Source organism: Electrona antarctica (genome assembly GCF_951216825.1).
Source record: "Electrona antarctica genome assembly, chromosome: 23".
Classification (NCBI taxonomy): Eukaryota; Metazoa; Chordata; class Actinopteri; order Myctophiformes; family Myctophidae; genus Electrona; species Electrona antarctica.
The window spans coordinates 20,038,331-20,060,532 of NC_136804.1; the positions used below are offsets into that span (position 1 = coordinate 20,038,331).

A 22,202-nucleotide genomic window follows, 5' to 3' on the forward strand; every position below is an offset into this window, starting at 1 on the left:
GTGAGAGAGAGAATACATGTTTTGTACATATTTCATCAGTATATGAATCGTTTACATACCGAAAAGGACATGATGGTTTCGCTCACAGAGCTGAAGATGGGAGAGTCACCAACTGATCTGTCCGTTAAGCTCTACAACACACACACACACACACACACACACACACACACACACACACACACACACACACACACACACACACACACACACACACACACACACACACACACACACACACACACACACACAATATTATCACATACTGTACACACACACAATGTATACACATTTCCTGGCATAAATCATTTAAACAACATGTTTTGCAGAGTATATTAATGCATATTATTATTATTACACGGCTTGTTTGAATCACTGAACTCATCAAGTTATATTTTTAATAATGCCAAACTCAATAATCAAAACTGTCAAAGACTTGGAGCACCTGGCGCATATCAATCTGCATTGCTTGATTTTTGCCGTATCCAACATTGCAGTCATGTAAACAAACACACAATGTAATAAATGTACAGCTAAGGTAAATTAGACAATGCAGTAACCAAATATTGATTCTAGATTATCAACCCGAGCCAACCGCATGGCACAACTTAACGGACTACTTTCATTTATTACTGTAAGCAATGAAATCCTTTTCAAATCAATCAGATAGTTTTGTTGTTAAGTTTTGGGTCAATGTATTCATGTACAGTTGGAGGCCATCGATATTGTCATTTTCTTTTTGCTGAGGTTTGCGTGATCTGCGCAAAAGGACAGTTAACCCATTTTGGGCGGGAACCCCTTTTGGTGTTTTAAACTATGTTATAATTTAGCTATTGAAAAATAGCAGATCTACAAGCTCATAGCGCGCCACGCTATGAGCTTGTAGGTCTGCTATTTTTGAAAAATCGTGAAAATATTTATTTCAAAAAACTGGAGGATTTAGAAGGATTTTTTAAAATTTTGAGGTCAGGCCTAAATGGGTCAAATGATAAGGGACAATATCGGTGGCACCCAACTGTATACATTAAGTAGCCATGTAATAAGCCAAATAATCATTGGAGAGCGGGTCATTATTGAGAAATTCAGGGTGATAAAGACCCCTCCGCTACATATCGGGGTCTAATTATCCTGTTCGAGTTTATTTTCCAATAATGATCCGCTCCCCATTGATTGTCCTTCGCAATCGTCTACATCTTAAGTGTCTGGAGGATACATGTGGACCCTGGTGTCGGTAGGACGCCCTGCCTGAAGGTCATAAGCACAATGCCCCCCCCCGCCCCCGGGCGAGCTTAGAATCCCCCTTTGAAAAAATGTAGACTCGTAGTTGAACTAATGTGCGTAGTTTAGCAGTGATCCTGTATAATTCAAACACCAACTTCAAATCTTTGCTGAGGAACTGAACGCGGTCCAATGTAAATTGTTCACAAATCATGCCACACAGTGGAATTAAATTAATGTCTGCAAAAATAGTCATGTATGTCCCACTTCAATGGGCAACCAAAACCATAACATTTTCAATGCACATCCCACTTTAACAGGGAGCCTAATGTGTTCAATGCACAGCGTTCTGCACAAAGTTGAACAATTTTCATCTTGAAAATGCCAAACATGACGCAGAATAGACACTCAGTGTATTGTCACATTTTTAGCATACAAGTAGTGTAATGGTGCGGCGTTCCCACTGATAACAATACAGAGCATACGTTGCTCTCAGGAAAAAAACACCTTGTTGGACAACCCCCCCCCCCCCCCCCCCATCCCACTTTTCCTGAGAGTGTGTGAACTCACCAGGAGCGAAATGATGTTGTTGTGTGTTTCTTTCAGTTTGGCTGGGATAACACCACCACCGCAGGAAACAGCTTTAGAGTCCTCTGGTCCTCTGGTCCTCCTCTCAATAGATTTAGACTCCACTGGTCCACAGGTCCACACCAGTAGCATCACCACACTCAACAGCACTCTCTGGACTGCCATACTGGTACTCTGTGCAACGGACTGGTCTGGGAGCAGCGGGAGAACTCTAGATCTCAGTAGAACACAAATGAGCCAGGAAACTTTGCCTGTGAGTATGTGTGTCTCTGTCTGTGTGTCTGTGTCCGTTTCTTGGTGTGTTGTTTGTAACTCTGTTGTATTAGTGTGCTTGCACCATGTGTTGAACTATACAGTGCTGTATGTCAGTGTGTTTGTAAATTGTAGAGAAGGTAACAGGTTTATATAGCCAGTCTGCAGTGTGTGTGTGTGTGTGTGTGTGTGTGTGTGTGTGTGTGTGTGTGTGTGTGTGGCATTTGGGGTTTCAGTGGCTGAAACAAGACGCATCATCATGATGGTTGACTTTCCTCTAACTAGCTGCAGCACTGCTGCTAAACTCAGACCTTGGAGAATCCCAGCATAGTGTAGTGTAGCTGCATGTCTTTAAAGGCCACAGTGTATACGACAGCAAATACCAGCAAATACCATCCTGTGTGTGGTGATGTACCACATCCTACTACCTCAGTATTTTCTAATTAGAAAAGGAAACTTTCTTCCAGGTAAATCTATAACTGCCATCTACACAGTTCCATGTGGAACCCCCTGACACAGATCCACTGTGTTCCACAGATATTTATCATAACCTTCACCAAACTGGTTGGTGTGGAAATTGAAATTCATATATTCTAAGATGCAGGGCGATGTGGACCTGCATGGGCAACACCAACACTGCATTGATATGACTTGATTTTCCACTTCCGGAGGCAATGCCACATTGAACTGTACACTGCATGCTAGCCTAACGCTATTGAGGGCAGCTGGCTGAGAGAGGCTGAGATCTGCAACAAGTCCTAAAAACTCACCCAGTATTTGGGTACGTTTCTCAGTTTTACTACACAGTAAAATCAATCACACGCACTTCACGGCAGGGGACAGATTGCGTGTACGTGAATAAACAGGCTTCAAAATAAAAGCAATGCCATTTTGGTCCACGCATAAGGTGAAATTAGAAGGTGTGTTTGATTTTTAAGTAACCTTTCATGGGCCGGTCAGAGTCAGCCAAAGGGCGTATTTGGCCCCCGGGCCATGTAATGCCCATGCAGGTCTGAATTAAGGTCAGCAGGTAGCAAGTTACCTACTTGGACTTAGCCTGGGCACCATTTCATTTAGGGTATATGATCCTGTCGGGAGCGGATGATATCGTTACGTCATGTTGTAGTATTGTTTTGTAGTCGACAGGCAGGAACAACGGGGCGGCAACTTCCTTTTCCCTCAAACCGATTTTTCTCAATAAAAGCTACAGGCTACGAGAGCTTTTATTGTTATTCTTCCGGTTTGAGGGAAAAGGAAGTTCCGTTTGATTGTTCCTGACTTTACATGACGTAACGATATCATCCGCTCCCGACCGGATCATACAGACTTTTGAAACAGAGACCAGGCTTTCCTCCGAGGTGACCTACCACAAGGCCACTGAGCTGGTAATACTGATAATAAAAACATGTCCCTAGTGCCCAGTTAGTTTTGGTGCCCACCTGTCCAAGTGACCAGGTGCCCAGTTGTCCAGGTGCCCACTGTCCCTAGGTGTCCACTGTCCAGTTGGCCAAGTGCAGTGTGGGTGTGCAGTGAAAAGGGGAGGGGACGGTCAATGTGGAAAATGTGATGTGTTTTGCATCATAGCACTTCTGGTAAAATGTTGCGCAATTACATAGTATCATACAAATCCAAACAGTAAATATGCGAGTTGGAAGCATGCAATGTAGTGTGTTGGATTTCCCAAGGCATGCATTATTTGTGCATAGTGTTGAAGCAATTCCAGAACTGCCTTTCTAGAAGAAGGCAAACGGATAAATGGGATACTCCTTGTCAAATCCTTGTCAATCCTCGATGAGGATGATTTCTTATAACTATAATTATTACGTGTTATAAAGCTTTATAAGCATTTCAAGTGTTACCGGTTTCTATTTTTTTTTTATTGACAACAAGCATATGTACAAAAACAAAGATGCATTTTTTAATGCAGCTGAGTTAGCAGGTTAATCAGCTAGCTGTGTGTGCGTGCGTGTGTGTGTGCGTGCGTGCGTGCGTGCGTGCGTGCGTGCGTGCGTGCGTGCGTGCGTGCGTGCGTGCGTGCGTGCGTGCATGTGTGCGTGCGTTCTGGATTCTTTCTTAGAAGTCTGAGTTTCCTTGCAGACAACAGCAGCAGTTACAACCAATGATGATACTTTCCAAACCACAAACATTGTACAGAGGACAGACATATTGTTACAGACAGTACAAGTAAGACTGGGCTAAAAATACATTACATAGAACCAATAACCGACTTATAACCAAACAATCCAGAAGCAATGAAAGTGGCTAAGTGTGTCTGTGGGGTTTATAAATATTTTACCTATGGAAAAGTATTAACAAGACTAAGAGCCTGAGACTAAATAACTATAGGCTGCTGGATCCATTGGAACACATACATTTCCTGAAAAGTAACGGTTTTGAATATACAATTACCTTGCTTTCCACCTTGTATGCTAATTAAAAATGTAAAAATATATATATATTTTACAACAGCTATATTTTGATTCATTGATTTCTTTTATTTTATTGTATTTTTTAATTTTCCCCAAATAAAGGAATAAATGAAAAAAAATATTGAAAAAACACCGCACCCTCACACATTAGAACGCTAATATCAGTCACTAGAACCAAGGACGGGTGTTTTCAATATTCAATTAGGCTAATCTATCAGGGTTAAAATGGAGTTTGAAGTTACAATGGGTTTGTATAGGAAGGGCGTGAAGCGACAGCAGATCACATTTACTATGACATCAGATGATGTCAAGTGATGTCACGAGACCTGGGCACCATATATGGGGCTTTCACATGTATGGGGATTTTGAGTTATACACTGACGGGAATTGCACGTTTTCATCATTGTAATTGGGACCTTCGGTCGGAAACTATCAAATATCTAAATACTGAATCAAGCTACTAAAATCTGTCTGGGGTGCTCAACAAAGCCCGGATAGACATCAATAAGACCCCAGACATGTTTGAACGTGAAATATCCCTTCAAGTGTGGTCTCTGTTACAAAATCTCTAGCTCGGTGACAAAAATATGTTTTTGACAACAATATTGTTTTGACAAAAATAGAATTTTGTGTCCGCAATAAAGAGCATGAGGGATGTATTATTTGTAAGGACAGACTGTTGCAGGGTATATTTTCATAGAACATGGCACCGTGCATTCACGTTGCACTAACCACAGAGTTCCTCATGCTGATTAACTCTCTCTCTCTACCTTCATGTAAATGTTGTCATTTTGCTTCACAGTTGAGGGCCAACTGGCATGGCAGAAAGGAGTTAGTGTAGTTGCCCTAACAGAGCACATATGCTCCACAGTGCTTAATTTATTATGAAAACACTGGCATCAAACATAACGTTTCGGCCATGGTTGGCCTTCATCAGGCGACAACCCTAACAGGGCAACCAGACTATAGTAATTGCCTGACTTTATTATTTATAGAGTAACCCCAAATGTTTGCTGGGTGCAGGGTCCCTGTGACGTCATGTGGCTCAATACATAAAGTTTGCTGGGTGCAGGGTCCCTGTGACGTCATGTGGGTCCATACATAAAGTTTGCTGGGTGCAGGGTCCCTGTGACGTCATGTGGGTCAATACATAAAGTTTGCTGGGTGCAGGGTCCCTGTGACGTCATGTGGGTCAATACATAATTATCATACTGTATTTAGCGAGCTAGTCAAGCCCACACTGTTTCATCAGGAACAGTATTTCCCTCCCATGGCCACAAACCACGACTCGCGTCGGTGCAACCACACTTGCAATTTCCCCAAATTGCTAATTTTCTAGTTCATTAGTATTAGTACATATTATATATAAATGTATTCTGTGCCATCACCTTCCTATTACACATTAACCACATACTGTAGGGTGGTATGGGTAAGGTTTTCTTATCGTAATTTTTGCCACACTGACTGACGCATCAGTTGACTCACTCACTTTGAGTCTCTCTCTCTCTCTCACACTCACACACACACACACACACACACACACACACACACACACACACACACACACACACACACACACACACACACACAGAGACAGAGACAGAGACAGAGACAGAGACACACACACACACACACACACACACACACACACACACACACACACACACACACACACACACACACACACACACACACACACACACACACACACACACACACAGTTAAAATGTATAATCTGAGTGTAATGACCGCTCTTAACCAGCAGATGGACACAGAACAACTAAACAGACAAGAGAAAATGAGAAAATACTTTAATCAGTCTTGTTTCAGTCATCTTATGTACATTAATAAAATACATTTTAAATATTCTGAATGATCTATAAAAATATACAGAATTTATAGCAATACAATAAATAGTGAAACAAATTAAAATAAGTTATTTTGTAAAACTACATTGATTTATCTGTAGTTTTAATTATTATTATTATTATTATTATTATTATTATTATTACATTTTTACATTTCAACATTCATTTCCAGTGACAATAAGGCAAATGAATTGTAAACAGTTTTTTCCTCCCTGGTACAATAGATAAATAAATTACGCTACAGTCACATCTATCCTAGACTTGTCCACTAGGGCAGTGGTTCTCAAAACGACTCCCAAATTTATGTTTTTAGCTGCGGATGTGAAAAGGTTTTGTATCAGGGACCCCCATAAGAGAAGATTTGTGTTCAAACTGAATTTAAGAAAAAAAAGATATAGGCCTATATGTTTAAAGAGGCTTCAAAATATTTTGAAAATATCCAAAGTAAAAAAATAAATGATGACATAGTCATTATTTGTCAGGTGAAACAAGCGCTGTCTCCGTTCACCTGACCAAAAAAATCCTCATTTTTCTGGAGACCTCCATTGTGCTGGGGACCTCCTGTAAACCCCTTCATGACCCCTGGGGGTCGCCAAACTCCTCTTATGAGAACCACTATACTAGAAGCACAGCAACCTCCTATGGTTTCTGGCCTCGCCTGCACAACACCTTTTCTTCCTTTCCTCTGAAATATGTACGTATATTGCTTCTTCTTGTGCAAATCAATTAAAATCCAAAATCTAAATAAAACAGGAGAGATGGTTTTGATGATAATACTGATGATGGCGACGATGATAAAAATAAATGTGGTGATGATCACGGTGATGACTTTAATGATTATGTGTTTTGTTTTCTCAGTTCGTCGATCCATCGTAGGATGAACATGAACTCTCCTACGGCCTTGAATACACCTCCTCTCCTCTTCTCTCCTCCTCTGCTCATCTGTAGGCAAACACAGTGAGTGATATGTTGTTATTATTATTAATAATGGAGCATGCTGCATTTTTGTTTTAGGCAGCTGCAACCAGGTGTGCCAGATGTAAATTGCAGTACCAGATGTATCAGGTGTTAAACAGGTTCAGTGTGCCAGATGTAAACACGTGTCATTTACTGTACCTTCCGGATCTTTCTTTGTAGTTTCTTGATGTTTTTGCTCCATTTAGACTTGGGGGACGGCACCTGAAAGCAAAAGAGTAATGTTAAGTTGTTAACCCAGTACGAGTAGTTCTCACACTTTTAAGATTGTTAAAAAATGTCCCAAAATATTAGATGTACAAGCTCGCAGTGCGGCAGAAACAGAAAGTGACTCGCTGTGAGATTGTATATCTGCTATTTTTGAATAGCCAACGTGAAAATCTATTTTCCTGCATGGTTTAATGGGCGCGCGTGCGTGCGTGCGTGCGTGCGTGCGTGCGTGCGTGCGTGCGTGCGTGCGTGCGTGCGTGCGTGCGTGTGTGTGTGTGTGTGTGTGTGTGTGGGGGTGTCTGTGTGCCTGCTTGTGCCGTGCCTGTGGGCTTTTGATGTGCCATAAATACAAATGTGTGCTTGCGTGCGTGTGCGTGCATGCACGCACACGTGCATGTACTCACACACAAGTGCAGTGTGTCTTGCAGTCTGTTCAGTAGTTCAGGATAATGTCTGGGGAGCATGCTCTCTACGGGTTTACTGGCAAACACACTGCTCTGGTACACGTCCAATAGAAGTCTCAGCTCTGGCCAGCCAATCACGGGCTGCGGAGAGGAGAGACAATTAAAAGAGAAGACGGTTAATTGTACATTCTATATCAGCGACATTAGAATCAACCAACCAAGGAGTACAAGGATCAGATACTAGATCAGTTGATCCTGTGATCTCCAGAACAGAAACAACAAATGAGAAGAGAAGGAGAAGACATAAGTACATGAGGACGAAGAGGGAGAACCAACCTCTTTGCAGTTCATGGTGCAGAACTTTGGCAGCAATCTGTTTCCCTTTGATCTGTTGTCCTTCTGAAAATAGTCATCATAACGATCATAATCAGAACAATAAAAAAACAATGGTTAATCGGTAATACTTAATTTCATATGGAAAATCCACAAATCTACTGTACAAAGTTCAAGTTGTGGTATTCCTATATGGACTGGACATGTACAATGTTGAGGTTTGTGTTGTGTTGTGCGGTGTGTGTGACGACCAGATAGAGAGAGAGAGAGCGACAAAGAGAGACAGAGAGAGAGACAGAAACAGAGAAGGAGACAGAAGGATGCAGAGATGGGAGAGGTGGAGACATTTGGCCCCATTTACACCGGCAGCCAAATCTAGCCTGAATCAGATCTGTACCACATTCAGATTGAAATCCAATTTGTTTAAATAAGTCTAAATGCAGACAGGTCACATGGAATCCGATTTTTACAAATGTGACGGATTTAAAGAGATCCGTCTCAGTCTGAATGCAACAACCTGATCTAAATCAGATTCCATGTGACTTGTATGTGACTTTGTGTTGTGTTTGTGTTGTGTCCAATCTGGATGTGGCACAGACTCAGATCTGATTCAGGCTAGAGTTTGCTGCCAGTCTGAAGACACTGATCTGTGACAGATCCGATCTGGTCACTTGCAAATGCAGTGTGACTGGTCGGGCCAAAAGATCAGATTTGAGAAATAAAACGGATTTGAATCAGATTTGACTGGATGTGACTGCAGTCTAAATGTGACCTAGAGGGAGAGAGAGAGAGCTCAATTGGCAAGAGAGTGAGGGAGTGTGCAAGCCTGGAGTATTTTATCCAATAAGTAGTGTTTATTTTGACAGCAGATTTAGTTTTAGTCGTATAGTCTTTTGAATCAAATTCCATTTAGTTTTAGTTCATCAGTGAAAAGCATCAGTGAAATAACCCAGACAACGATGGGCAAGCAGGACGTTATCAGCTTGTTAATGATCAAAAATCTAGATGATGTTGATAGTTGCATAATTCAGCACACACCAGAATGAAGAACCTTTTTTTAACAGCCGTCAATGGGGAAACACGTTTGCCATTTTACGTCTATAAATAAACGTCAATAAATAAATGTCTATAAATAATTTCTGTAATCCTGGCATGTGCTGGATTATTTACATATCAACAAACACAGTGCCTGCACTTATTGTACCGGTATCTACATATTGCAATTACAATAATTTGCACAGTACATGTTATTATCCATTAGCTCTGAGAGCTTAACCCACTAAGACCTGTGGCCGATTCTGAAAACGGTTTTCTTAAAATCTTAAGTTGTTATATCAGTGGTTCTCAACCGTTTTCACGTCGAGAACCCCCACAATTATACGTATTTGGCCACCGACTATATATATATATATTATATATATATATATATATATATATATATATATAGTGTATATATATAGAGCTTGTATATGTCTGCTATTTTTGAATAGCCAAAGTATAAAATAATGGTTTAGATGTTAGCTATATGATGTCATATAGCTAACATCTAAAATGACACAGATGCTTTCCCTGTATTAATTAGCTATTGACCCAGGTGTTTGGTAGGGCACCTGGTTGACTTCCTAAAGCTCATAAGGGCACTATCTCCCCTGCTGGAAGCAATTTGGTCTTAAGTGGTAGGACCCAGCTTTGAATCCTGGGTATTGCAGTTTTAAATGAACACTGAAGATTTTACAGTGTACCTTCACCTTTGATCAATATGGGAGCATTGTTGATTGTAACGATTTAATTAGTTTCAATTATAGATCAAATTATCAAACCACCAGTGATGACAATTATACAGTATTTCTGCAATTGCAAATTATTTCCATAAAATCACATTACTATTTAAAAAATAAAATTGGATTAGTTATTGATCCTACCGGTAGATTACTGATTAGCAGAGTAGTTTTAGTCATCAGATCCTGGATCAGCTGTGCAGGTATCTGCTGTGTGCAACACACTGTGGGCGCCGCGCCATGGCTCTTACAGAGACACTGACCTAGGACCAGCAACAGGAATACAAGCATCTCCATAGTCTCTCTGCTGTTCTTTAATCTTCAACTTGTCTGTGTCTTCTCTCCTCTCCAACCATGTTATATACCTCCTCTCTCTCTCCTGCCCTCTGCCCCCCCTCCTCCTCTCCTCTTTCAGAGTTTCCGTGGGCTTTTTTGCAAACAAGACTCTTGTTCTCTATTCTCTATATTTTCACTTTGTCCTCTTCCTGGTTGAGTCTCTGGGGGCAACCCTGTGATGTCAGTGTTATGAGGTCACAGTTGTGACGTCACACCATTTCAACTAAAGCCTGCCAAATAAACTACAAGATTTTTGACAAGATTTTGGAAAGACTTTTTAAAAGACTACATTAGACTAGAATGTAGTCTTTTAAATATCTTTCCAAAATCTTGTCAGGCTATACATGTACCTATATATCTTGGAGGCTATACCTGAATGAATGAATGAATGAATGAATGATTTTAATTGAGTGTCATGCCACCTTGTGGCCCATCCCTCATGGGATTATATGACAAAACATAAAACAAAACAATGTAACTAGCATACATATCCCTTACACATTGCTTTTTTCCTCAGGTCCCAGGCTTTCTATAAATAGTTTGCGAGTATTTTACAAATAAACGGTTAATAAGTTGTGCATCATTCATATCCATCATATTAGCATATAGTTTATATTATCAAACAATTCTTCTCCAGCACTCCAATAAAAAGGACAGTAGGCCCACAACACAAAATGATACTCATTCTCTATTTCATTGAGATCACACATTTGGCAGATTCGATCTTCTTCATCTAGCCCAACATAACGACCTGTTTCAATATAAAGTGGCAGTATACCTATACCTCCTATAATCTGGGCACAAAGTGATGTTTTTTTTTCTATATTTCCTATATTTTTTATCTCGCATCCTCTCTTCTACTCCCCTCACCTTATCCTCTCTTCTACTCCTCACCCTCTCCTCACCCTCTCCTCTCCTCTCCTCTCCTCTCCTCTCCTCTCCTCTCCTCTCCTCTCCTCTCCTCTCTTGCTGAGTAAACTCTATCTAACCTGTATGGGATCTCTGGTCTGGTGCCCTCTTTCTTCTCATGTGGTTTCGATGTGGCGTTGGCGAGCAGTGCACCAAACCACCAGCAGAGATGACAATGGAGATAAAAGTAGGTTATGAGTTCATACGGTAAAGAACATAAAAATGATGACTGCGATTTGTCTTCTCACATCTGATACTCAGAGGAACTCAGGAGCATTGGCCCAGAAAAAAACTATACACTGCCTTTACCGTAATCTAATTCACCATTTAAACCACAGTTTTCCAACTCATATGTGGGTCACGGACACATTTTCAAAAAACATTCCCAAAAAAGCTAAAGTTTTCATGAATTAAGATAAAAAGTCAATGATTTTTCAAAGTAATTTCACAAATAAATTGAAGAAAAATCGAAGAAATTCCATAAATTAGAAAACAAAATAAGTAGTGGAAATAGCCGATTTACAAGCTCGGCGCGAAGCGACGTGTTGTGAGCTTGTAGATCTGCTATTTTCTCTAGTTTGAGTCAAATTTCTCTTTTGGGCACCGGCTAAAAAGTTTGGGAACCAGTGATTTAAACTATACACTGCCTCTATTAACTAACCCAGTCAGTTACCCCATATCTGCATGCATTAGCGATTTATACCTTGGTACAGTTATTAAATACTGCCTTGACTAACTAGCCCATAACACTATACAGTACATTGCCTAGAATATTAACTAACCCATAATAAAATTATGTGGTTTAATTAACCAATTCAACTATACATTGCCTGGATTAACTACTACTATGTCCACTTGAACCCTATAGCATCCCTATTGTGGGTATGAGTCGTACATCTAAATAATAATCATCATCATCATACTATAATCATACTATAATTCAGTCAATGTCTGTCTGTCTGAATGAATGAATGTGTGTCAGAAACACCGCCGTATCTCCTCACCACCTGTGCCAATCGCTCCCACTTTTCACACAGGCATTGACCATAATAATATGGAGGTCTTAACGAAGCCCTTTTTTTGATTTTACACAATGATTCATAATGAATTTATTAGTGAATTAAAAACGCACCCAGGGCGCAGTACCCCCGGCGGCAACAAGGGGGGGGGGGGGGGGGGCAATATCTCACAACGGGTAAGGGCTAGTAATAATAATTGATATACTTGCAAGCAGCGATAAGAGGGGACCAAGCAAAAGCAAGATAAATCATGCTCATCAATCAAGATAAGCAGGCTGCTCAACAACACTGCTGGCTGTCTGCAGAACAGTTTACCATTTACACAAGGGGCCAGTGAGGCACTCCAACGTTGAAGCACTGGGCCCTAGTGGTAAGAGGAGGGACTACAGGCGGACCCGTGGATTCATGACCGGGAAACCCCGTGCAGCTGGGCTTTAACATTGAGCGCTCGGTTGCACTTCCGCATTTGACCACCAAAATTTGGTGGTCAAATGCGGAAGTAGACGTTCTGAGACGGTCCTTCCGGGTGCTTCAAAACGCCACTGAGCAACTTCCACTGACATGAATAGCGGAGGGGGCGGAGCTTTGCGCCAGATCAGTCTCTATCCTTTTAATACTCTATGCATTTACACTGGCAGCCAAATCCAGCCTTAATCAGATCTGAGCCACATCCAGATTGGAATCTGATTTGTTTAAATGAGTCATGTGACCTGTTCTGTTAGACTCATTTAAACCAATCGGATTTCAATCTTGATGTGGCACAGATCTGATTCAGGCTAGATTTTGGCTTCCAGTGTAAATGGGGCCTTTTATAGTGCTCAGTGTCAATGGCCCTTTTAGGCTACCCAACAGTGCCACTTTGGTCACCCAGCGGTATTACAGCTAAACATACAGACATACAGACAAGGCATGAGTTATGCCTGTTCAAAGTGCCTCTACCATACTGTAAAATTTCATAAACACATGTGACTGCATGTATGTAGGGGTAGAAGATTTTTTTTCATAAAACTGCAATTTTCATTGGCTCATAAAATCTTATTTTTTTCACTTACAAACTTATCTTACTGGGTTTTAAGATATAAGTTGTGTGTAGAAAGTTTCGAGCAAATTGCACAAAAATCCCAGGAGTAGTTTCGATTAAACAGTTTTTCACATAATTCAAAATGGTGGGCGATCTAAAGGTCAGAGGTCAAAAGTCAGAACACAAGTTGTTCAACATGAGGAGACACGTTTTAAAGTTGTATTGTTGATAGTCAAGCGTTTAATGAGCTGTGCCTGTTCAAAGTTTCCATTTTAAATTGAGTGCTATAGCGCCACCCTTTGGCCAATAGTCGTTGGCTTCGCATCTTCACCGTTTGGCATAGCCTTCTACCATATTGCCGCGTTTCACAAAAAACGACTGTACAAATGCCTTTGGGCTTGGTCCCTTAATAATAATAATTGCTCAGATTTATATAGCGCTTTTCTAAGTACCCAAAGTCGTAAGAAAAGTAAGGAACCAACTTTATTAAAACCAACTAGATACCCAGTATAAAATAATACACAAACTACATATCTCCCCAGTAACCAGGAGTAAATTTGACCCCCTATGCTCTCCCATATGCCCTAGGTGCAAAAGTGGACAAGGTACCCACAGCCATATGATGTGGACATGCCCACTAATCAGACCCTTTTGGGTATCTATTCAAGATGAAATTCTGAAACTGATCGGAATTAGAATACCATTAGATCCAATTCACTACATATTAGGGGCAGACATAATTACCATACTAACTAAAAGTAACAAACATCTAGTACGAGCCTTGCTCTATGCTGCTCGGCTGTCAATCCTTCATAAATGGATAGATGACAGCCCTCCTAGTGTTATATTATGGTTTGAAAAAGTGCTACGCTTAATGCCATTGGAGAGGCTCTCATGTGTCCTACGGGGCAACCTGGCCGAATTCGTTGAAGCATGGCTGCCTCTGGCGCCTCATATAGGGGATGAGTGGTCAAATGTTATGTGTATTGGAATGACCGAGGAGGCCAGTTAGACGACATACCAATGTGGAGGTATAGGGGTCAGACTTACATAATCTAAAAGATGATGATGGCAGCTATATTGTGATGTCTATTGTCTAATATACTCAATGTGGTGTGAAACTGTAAATAGGTACTTATGATTTGAATATACTTTCTGTCCCTATGCCCCTTTGGCATATGTATCTTATGATTTGCATATACTTTTGGTTTTTGTCCTGTTATTGAACTGTCAACCCATTTGGGATTATGGTTGATCTCATTAATGTCTTATAGCTCTGGATTTAAACCCCCAGAGAACCTCAAAGTGTTTAATAGAGAAAGGAAAAAAGAAAAAAAAAACTGTTACAGAAGGGGGTTCCCGCCCAGAATGGGTTAAGTGTCGTATGTTGTACTTATGTGTCGTATGTCGTACTTATGACACATGGGGTGTCATAAGTTCATGTATTGTCCATGTCTTGTCTTTTCTGCTTAATACAAAATATTGAAACACAAAACCAACTAGATAACAGGTTAAGCATGGGTTTGGTGTCTGGTGTCTTGTCTGTGTTTAATGACCGCTCCAGCCTTCCATTGGAAAGGAATTGGAGTGGCCATTAAACATGGACAAGTCACACACACATGTCTTGAATACAGTATGTGAATGAAGCCTGAGGACTTTGGAGGTGGTGCCGTTAAGGATAATGTTGCAGTAATCAAGTCAGAGAGGGCTGGAAGCGGGCAATATTCCTGACGAGGCACTTTGGTGATCTGGTTTACATGGGGGAGGAATGAGACGGTGGAATCGAAAATGACACCAAGGTTACAGACAGGGATGTAGGTTGTTACAATCATAGTTATTAAAAAAATATATAGAGATGCCTCATTGGCCGCTGCAGTTCGTTGGAGCGACCTGTCGAGCGGAATCTTGAAGGCACACGCCTCTGATTGGCCTACCGACGTCCCCCTTCTAGCCCAACATAACGACCTGTTTCAATATAAAGTGGCAGTATACCTCCTCTAATCTGGGCACAAAGTGATCTATTATATTATATATATATTAAAAATATATTAAAAAACAATATAGAGATGCCTCATTGGCCGCTGCAGTTCGTTGGAGTGACCTGTCTCCAACGGGAGGTGGAAGTGGAATCTTGAAGGCACACGCCTCTGATTGGCCTTACCGACTCCCCCTTCCGCTCTTCCGTTTTGCTTCTGCTATGCTTCGCAAGGAAACTCGGGAAACCTTGCCAATGCAATCACGCATCGCCTCTCGTTGTCTCCATGTTGCATTCCGTTGAGATACAGACGCCCCAGAGCCGGAAGAGGCGTCTACCTTTATATGTGGTTACAGTGGTCAATGTTGAGAGTGAAGTTCTGGGTGGAGTGAGTGAGGGAGTCTCGGCCAATGATTCGAATTTCCGATTTGTTAGTTGAGTTTGAGGAAATTCTTTTGCATCCATGTTATAACCCATTTAGACCTGAGGACGATTCTACAAATTACTTCTAAATCATGAAAATGTTCTGAAAAACCTATGTTTCTATATCAGTGGTGCTCAATATTTCATGTCAAGGACCCCAAAAATTTTATGTAATTGGCCCGCGGCCCGCATCTGAAAATATGTTGTTCTAGGAACCCCTCAGAAGAAAAGAGTTGAGTTAAAAACGTTCGCTCTGAAAGAGTGTACATTCAAAGATTTGCGCAACATTTTCAAGATTTTTCAAAAATAGCAGACCTACAACCTCATACGTGCAAAACCGATTGTTTTTATGATTTTAAAATAATACCAAAATTGTGAAAATAAACGCTATTTTTATTTTTACTACCTTTGTATGATGGAGAAGACATACAAATGAAAAAGAAAAATATATAAAAAATGTAAACATTTAGATTATTTGAAATATTTTCTCCCCGACAACGATATCATCCATTACTAACTGGGCTAAACTCCCACACACGCAACACTATGTCCAGGATAAAGAAATAAAACGACAAAGCCATTCCACACATCACAATCTCAATAGCACAATACATCCCATACTGTACCTACCCAATCCCTACCCTAAGGCAAAGGATTGTGTACTGGGCAGGCCTGGAAAACCTCAGTGCCAATCCACCGCAGTGCATCAGGCTTGGCAGAGTGTCTATTCGAACAGAATTGGTCCGTGAAGGGAAGGAAGGTGGGCAGGGGTTAAATTTGTCACTGCACGTTTTCCCTAGAGCAGCATCTGTCAGCAGGAAATAGCGGGAAGAAAGGAAAAACCCTTGATGTTAAACCTTTCTTTTGTGTGTGTGTGTGTGTGTGTGTGTGTGTGTGTGTGTGTGTGTGTGTGTGTGTGTGTGTGTGTGTGTGTGTGTGTGTGTGTGTGTGTGTGTGTGTGTGTGTGTGTGTGTGTGTGTGTGTGTGTGTGTGTGTGTGTGTGTGTGTGTGTGTGTGTGTGTGTGTGTGTGTGTGTGTGTTGCATCCTTTTTAGTTGGTTTAGCTGCTTGGCACTCAGCATCAATGGGTTGGATTAGGGGTCAAATCAACTAATGATTCCCGAGCATGGTGCACGCTGTGGCTCACCGCTCCAAGAGATGGGTCAAATGCGGAGAACAAGTTTCACTGCGGTAACGTGTGTGACTAATCGTACGACTTTGACTTTTGACTGTGGGTAAGTGCAATTACTTTATTGTGTAGTGTTTCATGTAGTTTAGGTGTAATTTATTATGCCATGACCTGGTACTGTTCTGTACCTTTATGGAGTGACACTAAAACTCTTTGAAATCTTGTCTGTGTGTGGTGTGTGTGTGTCTGTGTGTGGTGCGTGTGTGTCTGTGTGTGGTGCGTGTGTGTCTGTCTGTGCATGTGCATTTGCCGGTGCCGGGAAAGTGTAGTAGAGAAAAGAATGGAATCAGGTCAACCACACACACACACACACACACACACACACACACACACACACACACACACACACACACGGTAGTGCTCTCTATGGTTTATAATACCAATTGGGGACAGAAGGTTGATAGTGGTTAACATATTAATTTATTGTGGAGAAGTTGGAAATAACAGTCACATCAAGACAGTCACATCAAGCCAGTCTCACAGAGGAGTTAAAGTGTGCAAAATCAAGACTCCAGACACTGAATGAATCCAGAGACACAATGGCGAGCAACAACGCACCAACCTTGGCAACTGGGCACAAATGGAGACCAGAAAAAGCAGTGGAGGAAGCAACAGCAGCCCTCAAACATACTGACATGGGCTATGTTCAGCAAGGAAGAGGAGGGCTACAGCAAGCCACAGCACCAGAACAGAGGAAGATGGTTGTGGAGGAAGTGCGCCACCAGGAGGAGGCTGCACAGTGGGATAAGGCAATCTATCTTGGCAAACAGGGACCGTGTACGAGATGGGACAGTGTGGAGAGGAGGAAGGTCACCTGGAAGGTCATGTGGGCCATGGAAGTGAGCATTTGAGCTTTTCCATCAGAGCTACATATGATGTCCTGGAATTGGGGAGATCCCCACTTGGAGGAGGCTTGCAGACCTCCATTGTAAGAAAAGGATAATGATAGCATTAGCTCAAACGCTAGCTATCTTTTGTTTATATTTAGATCGCGATGGGATAAAAAAAATCTGAAATCAGATCCGAACCTCGGTTGTCAGATCAGCACAATGGACAGCAACATAGTTTTCGAGTAAAGAGCCATAGAAGATCCTAATTTTAACAGTAGTCTACGCATGCGTGAGCATGTTCCGTGCGTGCAGGGGAGAGAAAAGCGTTGCCTAGCAACTGGCTCAGGGCCAGCGCTGCCGTTTCAGATCCATATAAAGCGATATACAGTAAACAGATGGCAATAACACACGTACGTCAATAGCAGACAATGTGTGTTAACCAGTGGTTTGGTGAAGAAGGCAAATCCAGTCTCAACCAAGGACGTTACACGTAGCGTCACAACCAAGTCCTAAAGACCCTTGCATCCACCCTGGAAGACAAACGACCTGCAACCAACTCCATACCACCACCAGCATCCAACCACCAACAGGAGCTGCTCCACACCATTTGAGTGAGGCCAGCTACGCTTAGCCTGTGACTGGAAGATGCTGGCTGACATTGGCCGACAGCTTGTGGAGATCACTACAACCACCCTGAGACCTGACTTGGTGTTCTGGTCCCCTTCTCTCTCTAAAAAGAAAGGTGTACATCATCTAACTCACATGCAGTACTCTGGGAGGACTCAGTGGATGCGGCTTATGAGCCTATTCTATGCCTAGCTTTTGCTGCTGGAGCACTTCACACGAGTCAGATTTTTTTTAAACAAAGTACAATACTTCTTCATCAAAGTTGGTATTGTGACTTTATGGTCTATTCTTTGCATGAGAGGGGGAGAGATGGAGTTAAGAGGTTTTATTTTTTTGTCTTTTTAATACTTTTCATTGGTTACATTCTTTTTTTAACCAACACACAGACTTAAAGGGTGTTCAATAGAATTGATTTATGAAACAAAATCAAAACCCTCACAAATGGAGTTAGGTGGTTTCTCCCTGACAGAAACAAATTATATTACTCTCCATCACTAACGTCGGGTGAAAAATCACCCAATCACCCAAAAACCAGGGATGGGGACAGGGAAACAAGCCCACCTCCGATAATGTTATACTGAGCAACCTGAAGGTACCCAACGACCCACCCACCCACCCACCTTAGACATCAGCAACACAATGAATATCACATAACTGTGTGGGTGAAAGTCACCCGATGTTGGTGTTCTAGGGATAATAGCATGTCCAAAATAGAGAGGCCTGGGGTAAAGCGGCTAAGGAGAACATCAGAACATGAAACATGAGCATCCCTATAGCGATTGCTTTATGTTGTCGGGGGGGACACAAACAATGTGACAGCATGCTGCAGCACAATGCTTTGCACAATCACTGACGACTCACATTTTGCTTTGCTACACTAGTGTACTGCATGTAGAGTCAGACCTGTCGTTCTCAAACCTTTTCATGTCAAAGACACCCAAATTGATATGTATTTGGCCGCGGACCCCCATCTGAAAATGTTTGGTGCCAGGGACCTCCAGAAGAGAATGTTTGTGTTAAAATAATTCACAATACTCGTGTTCAAAAATACATATAAAATATGGATAAAGTGTTTAAAATGATTGTGATGTTGAATTTAAGACACTTCTCCTATAGAACCCCCTCAATGAACCCTGGCCCCTGGGGGCCCCCGGACCCCACTTTGAGAATCAATTGTGTCGACTACAGTATGGTATAGGTAAAATAAAAAAGTTTCTGGGAAAAAAGATTTCTCAGGCGTAGAATAGTTACAAAACTGTTGGGTCGATCGAAGCAAGTGACACCGCATTTCGTTACTCCAATACAGTCATTGCCAGTGTTCAGTTACAGTTAAAACATGTCTGTTTTCTGCATAAATGATATATACTGTAGGCCTAAATCCTGAGTTCAAAGCATAATTGTTGGTTAGCCATCACCAATTCTGCTGTTACAGATCCATTGACACCATTTAGTGGCCACTGTTGCCATGTTTGATGCAGCACAAAGACGGGAGCACAAGGTTCTGTAGGTTTGATAAATAACTTTATTTAAATAACAGTGGTCGTGGTAACATACATACATACATACCATTATGGTAGATCAGCCAAACTACCGGTATTACAACACATGGACTGTTTGTCATTTACTGTACAAGCACACTTACATGTGATTTACTTCAGGAATATCCATTTACTGTAAACAGTTACATGTGATTTACTTCAGGAATATCCATTTACTGTAAACAGTTACATGTGATTTACTTCAGGAATATCCATTTACTGTACAAACAGTTACATGTGATTTACTTCAGGAATATCCATTTACTGTAAACAGTTACATGTGATTTACTTCAGGAATATCCATTTACGGTAAATAATACATTTACTTGAGATTTGCTGCAGGAATATCAAACAGCCAAACACTTGTTAATATGTCTTAAAACAACACATGGATACATTGACCCAAATGTATTAATTCATAATATAAATAAGCTATAATCAATCAATCAATACTGGCCGAGGATACATTGTCAGATTAATCATTCTTATTATGTTATAAATATCCAGAATCCTTCAAATGAGAAACATGTTCATATACAAATAAATCAATAAATACTAAATAAATACCTGAAAAATCATAAAAACCTGACAAATTTAGTGAATAAATAAGGTGGGAAAAAAATACATTCGTTCATAGAAAACATATCTCAGACCACATAAATAACAATGATCCATTTTATAAAATACATAAATACTAATACATAAATAAATAAATAAATAAATAAAAATAAAATCAAAACGTATTTTTTACGTCTGATGTAAGGCAGTATATCTGTATCTCTACATGCAGGAGTGAAGACAGTATACTGTATATGGACTGATGTCTAGGCGTGAATACAGAAGTCTTGGAGGTACGTGAACAAAATGTCGATTTCTCCGATTGCTTTATTGATCCCCCTTTTTCCTCCCATCTGAAATACACACACAATATAACGATCAATATATATGTAGTAATGTAGCATAATAGAGTGCCATGAAATAGAATGATCAGTTAAATTAAAGTCAAATGTTTGTTTTGTGGTTATTTTACCTTGGAGAGTTTCTTCCTGAATTGCACTGCATTCTGATGGTCTTGATATTGTGTTACATTCTACAGACAGACAGACAGACAGACAGACAGACAGACAGACAGAAACATTAGTCATTTAGTCATATTTACGGTAGAATTATTGTTGAAACCCAGAAACCTTATCCACAGAAACACTAACTTTAACACTACTTTTACTTGAGTGTGTGTGTGTGTGTGTGTGTGTGTGTGTGTGTGTGTGTGTGTGTGTGTGTGTGTGTGTGTGTGTGTGTGTGTGTGTGTGTGTGTGTGTGTGTGTGTGTGTGTGTGTGTGTGTGTGTGTGTGCGCGTGTGCGTGTGAGCGTGTGTGTGTGTACTCACACATCCGTGTTGCTGCAGGTCAGAGCTGACTCGTTTCAGGTCAGACTTCAGCTGGTGCATCTTCTTGTGATGATGGTTGTCACTTTGATTGAGGACGTTATGCAGGTAGAAGTCCAGGATGTTGGCATGGAGGCAGCACACCTCCAGGTGAGTCTGAATATTATGGGATGGGGAAAACAAGAGGGGCAACTGTTAATCCAAGCAATCTGTAGACTGAATGAGAGAGAGAGAGAGAGAGGGAGAGAGAGTGATAGACAGCAAAGTGAAAGGTTTACAGGTTTTTACCTTGTTTGTGTCAGCACGGGGTATCAGTCTGATAGACGTGTCATTCTCTGTTTCTGATCGCTGGGCCTGAACACACACACGCACAGACAGAGACAGACAGATCGATAATTATTTAACTGATTAAGAATGATAGACTATATAATTAAAGTAATGACATTAAATGTACAGCTATATACATTGTAATATAATTTTAACTTTAATAGAATAAATAAATAGAATAGAATGAATACAAAAAGTGAGTGAATGAAAGCAATGAGAAGGTAAATGATCTCACATGTCTGGAGATGTTCTGGACATTCTGGTACGTGTCCACATCAGAAAGAGGAGCACTGAGGGAACGTTGCAATGGCCCACACAACGACCCACTGACCCACAACAATGCAAGCAACGCAACACCTGACACACACGCCATCTTATCACCTACACACACACACACACACACACACACACACATGCGCACACAGACACAAGTAGTTATTCCCATGTTGTACAATAACATGACACAATATAAGTTATATAACATTTTATAATGCAGCTAAACACTTTTTAAATGTAATATAAAACGGCATAGCAAAATATAATATAGCATAGGATAGCAATACTAAAATATAG

The 22,202-nt window shown here is 41.0% G+C and overlaps 1 long non-coding RNA gene across 1 annotated transcript; it reads left to right on the top strand.

The window, feature by feature from the left end:
• The first annotated feature begins 1,901 nt into the window (after positions 1-1,901).
• Positions 1,902-21,445, top strand: LOC306916129. Its single transcript, XR_013788928.1, has 4 exons — positions 1,902-2,056; positions 7,211-7,309; positions 20,709-20,769; positions 21,324-21,445. It is a non-coding gene; the product is annotated as an uncharacterized lncRNA (long non-coding RNA).
• The last annotated feature ends 757 nt before the right edge of the window (positions 21,446-22,202 follow it).